Source organism: Lepidochelys kempii, chromosome 10, assembly GCF_965140265.1.
Source record: "Lepidochelys kempii isolate rLepKem1 chromosome 10, rLepKem1.hap2, whole genome shotgun sequence".
Taxonomy (NCBI): Eukaryota; Metazoa; Chordata; order Testudines; family Cheloniidae; genus Lepidochelys; species Lepidochelys kempii.
Genome location: NC_133265.1, coordinates 17,619,597 through 17,623,981, shown reverse-complemented (window position 1 = coordinate 17,623,981; position 4,385 = coordinate 17,619,597). Strand labels below are relative to the sequence as shown.

General features: G+C 48.8%; 1 protein-coding gene across 1 annotated transcript in view; it reads left to right on the top strand.

The window, feature by feature from the left end:
- IQCK (IQ motif containing K) overlaps positions 1-4,385 on the top strand; it is a 210,225-nt gene that overhangs the window by 116,080 nt on the left and 89,760 nt on the right. The gene's annotated exons all lie outside the window — the stretch shown is intronic.

Here is a 4,385-nt window from a genome sequence, read left to right as displayed (position 1 = left end):
TGACAGCTCCGCTGCGGTACCGCCGGGGCTGACAGCTCCCCTCCCACCTCGGCTGCCCCGCCCCGGCCGAGCCCCCTCCCAGCGCGGCCCTGCTCGCAGCCCGCCCGAGCCCCGCCGCGCCTGCCTCGGGGAAGCCGTCGCCTTCCCGCTCGGCACATGGGCAGGAGGGACGGGACACACGCTACACGTGTGTAGCACACATGCATTTGTGGAGTGACACACCTACCCCCACCTAGTGCACCAATACACAGGGGTGACCCAGGCGTGCCCATTCCTCCCCCCCCCCACAATACCCACGTGAAAGGCAACACAGACTCATGAACATACACAAATGCACAACACACAGGCAGGGTGATGGACACACAGGGACAACACATGCAGTCATAGGCGTACACTTATTCACAGGCACAGGTCTATGTGGGACAAACAGAGGAGCTTCATGCACATTACACAGAATATACACACGTGCAGATGCTACACTGAGGAGTGCAGTATCAATTCACAGATAGAATAAAAGAGCTGCACATATACACACACAAATGCACACCCCGATGCATACTGGTACATATGCATAATGTAGACATGTAGTCTAGACATACACACATCTGAAAAAGTCTAATATTTAGAGGCGAGACTCTCTTACAGCACAGGCTGGCAGTGACATGCTTAGTGGCAGAGAGTCTTCTCAAATGCAACTACACAGCAGCCACCAGCTTTGAAGGCAGCTAAACATTAAGGGCAGAAAAATGTTTAGTGACTTGTTTTGCCTGGGTGATATTTACTAGTTTGCCCAGGGCAGCAAAAACTCAAGAGCCAGGCCTTTATGCACTAGAGTCAGTCAAAAGAGATTTTCAGGAAGTCTTCAGAATTTGCCTCCTACCTCTGGAAGAGGCAGCCTAATCAGCTATGTTCTCCCACTCTCCTTGGGTTTACACTCTAACAGAGTAGTAATCCATCTGAAGGTGGATTTGATTAGTAGTGCCACACTGCATGTTGATATGCGTGGGAATGGGACAGGGCGCCTGCTTCACTAGGAATCGCGCCCTCCAGAGAAACACAGACATCCCCAGTGATAATATGGTATTCCAGGAGAATATATCAAGCAGAAACTATGTTCCCCTTTAAACTAGTTGAAAAGTATGATTCACTAAAGCCCCTATAAATGGCAACCACACTATATTGTGGGGGGATTTTTGCTTGTTTATGGTTTCACTCCAATTGCTAGCAAGGAGCCACTTCTCATGCAATTAGAAGTCACCTCATCAGCATGGACCCATCAGTGCCCATCCTGGATGTAGGGAAGCACCCACGCCCGCCTGATTTTTCCACACAGAATCTTGTTAAAGAAAAAGTTCTGTTTTGAAATGTACTCTCTTCACTAACATTACTACCTCAAACAATCCAGCATCAACCTTAACCTTTAACCTCAGCATATGTGGGCTTGCTTCCATGTTGCTGCTTTTGCCTTTAGGGTAGCTGAACTGCTCAGCTTGGCTGACACAGTATCAACACAATTGTGTGGCTGGGGTGTGATTTCTTCAAATAACCTGAGTGCTATGGAGGAAAGATAGCCGTGATAAAATGAGTAGTTACAGTGCCTTTTGCTCTCGAGCTGATTCTAGAACTTAACCTCTTTATCCAAATTGATGCATACTTAATACCTACCTCTTCATGCTTCATTGGCAGATCACAAAGCACTTGACAAAGGAGCTCAGTATCATCATCCCCATTTTACAAATGGGGAAACTGAGGTACAGAGACTTGTGCAAGATCACCCAGCAAGGCCAGTTGCAGAGCTAGGAATAAACCCAGGTCTTCTGAGTCCCAGTCCAGTGCTAGGCGATACTTGCCCCACTTCTCACGTCCAAATCCTAGTAAGACACACAGAACCCACAGTGATGATCATGGCATAAAAGTCCATTCATAGATAAACACAAACTGCAGACAGAGTGGTAAACCAAAGAAAGGGACCAACCAGATGAACTCATGTGCTGGAAAACTTGGCCCACAAATAGTGCAATACAATTCAGTTCTTCAGCAAATGTAAATCTTTTTGATTGTTCCCCTCTTTCGGTAACCCTTCTTTGGTGTATCTGTAGCTAATATGACTAACCACATGTAAGGGTGTTAGTGAACTGACCTCCATTTGCCTTGATCAGTGTTAGATTACTGTAAGACAGTGGTTCCCAAACATGGTTTGCGGCTTGTTCAGGGCAAGCCCCTGGCAGGCCATGAGACACTTTGTTTACCTGGAGCGTCCTCAGGTACGGCCAGTCGCAGCTCCCAGTGGCCACAGTTCGCCGTTCCTGGCCAACGGGAGCTGTGGGAAGCAGCAAGGGCCGGGCCACCGCTTCCCACAGGGTTTATCCAAGATGGTAGTCCCAGTGAGGGTCAATGTATCCAAATTGATGGGTTTAATAGATTCAGAGTGCAGCCAGACCCTCGTAAGGAAAAGCTGGTTAAGGCCCATGGGACACCAACTGCTATCATTTTCCTTCAATGTATACACAGAGATGTGCACCTGTCCTCCATTAAGGTGATACAGCTTACAGTGGGGAACCACACTGAGACTCTCTGTGTGGGGTTAGCAGCCTCCCTCGCTTACCCCGGTGGTCCTGGGCTGTGACTGGAAATACTTCAGTGAGGTCTTGCAGGTATTGGAGAGGAAGCCAGTCAGGGGAATGACCACACCTCTGAGGTTGAAAAAGAGGCTGGATCTGTAGATCTGGCTGACGCAGGAGTGTGAGAAAACCTGGGAAAGGAACTTGACAACCTCAGAAAGTGTCCCTGCGGGACCAGCAAGACCAGCAAACTCAACACCACTTGAATATGGAGTGGGTGACCCAAAACAGGGTTTTCATAGGGGAACAGAAAGGAAACCCCACCTTGTGTTGGGCACATGAACAGCTGGCTACTGTCAATGGGGGGTAATCGACTGACAAAGAAAACAAAAAAATAGGCACATCTCGAGTTGAAAGAGGAACAACTCTACTGGTTGGTACATGACTACCAGACAACAAGGTCCAGACCCACTTCTGGTACCCCATCCCTTTGGGAGGGAGCTACTTTGTCTTGTGCACTGGGTTCCATATTCTGGTTACCTCTGGAGGGAGTAAACCCTTGAGAGAACCACCATCAGATTCTCTTGGCTAGGCATCTACAAAGAGGTAAGGGCTTACTGCATGTTCTGCCCCAAGTGTCAGTTGGCAGGACCAAGAGCACACCAAGGACCCCCTTTATCCTGATGCCAGTAGTAGACACCCCCTTTGAGAGGATTGGCATGGATTTGATAGGACTGCTAGAGACAAGCACAAATGGACACCAACGCACACTGATAATTGTGGATGATGTGACCCAGTACCCTAAGACCATTCTGCTTCACATGACCAATGCAGTGACCATACCAACAGAACTCAGGTCTTTGTGAGGGTGGGGATCCCCAAAGAAATAATAATGGTCCAGGGTATGAACTAACTTCATGTCATGACTGATGAAGAACTTGTGCGAGCTACTGAAAATCACATCTTTGAGAACATCTGTTCACCTCACCCAAACTATGGGCTAGCTGAATGCTTCAACAGGACCCTGAAGGGGATGCTGAGAAAATGTGTGGCTGAAGACCCTTGCAACTAGGACTGCTTGTTACCACCCCTCTGATTTGCAGTGTGTGAGGTTCCCCAGGCCTCAATGGTGTTCTCACCCCTCAAACCCTGGGGGATCCTGGAATCCGTTTGTAAAACCTGGGAGGAGCAAGAGCCCAGTGTAGTATGTCCTCAAGCTACAAAAGAAGCTGAAGACAAAGGAAAACCTCCTATAGGCTTGCTCTTGATACTCTTGGGCCTTTAATAGGGGCACCCACCCACATGAATTCCAGCCTGGTGACAGGGTACTGCTGTTGTTACCCAGCTCAGAGTTAAAATTAATGGCTAGGTAGTAAGAGCCCTTTGAGGTGGCTTGCCCGGTAGGAGCAGTGGATTAGCAGATCTGAGAAGAAAGAGAGACAGATTTACTGCATAAACCTTCTGAAGACATGGTGAGACCAAGAGAGCTTATTCATAACGCCCTCCACCCTTTCCCCCCCGCTCCCGATCCAAAACTGGGCCCACAACCTCCTTTATCCAGGATTCAGACATGATTCCCTTGGGGGAAGGGCTCCAGCCATCTCAATGGGCGCAGATATTGCAGGTGATCAGATCTTTCCTTTCTGTATCCTCATCATGACTTGGACAAACCTGGCTGATTTGTCACCTCATCACAATGCAGCCTAGCTGGAAAATCTGTGAGAGCTGTCACCTGTGCATGAAGAGGTGGAACACTGTATATTGGGAGCTGTAGGTGATGTTGGACCTCGGGGTGATAGAAGAATCCCACAGTGGGTGGTGGAA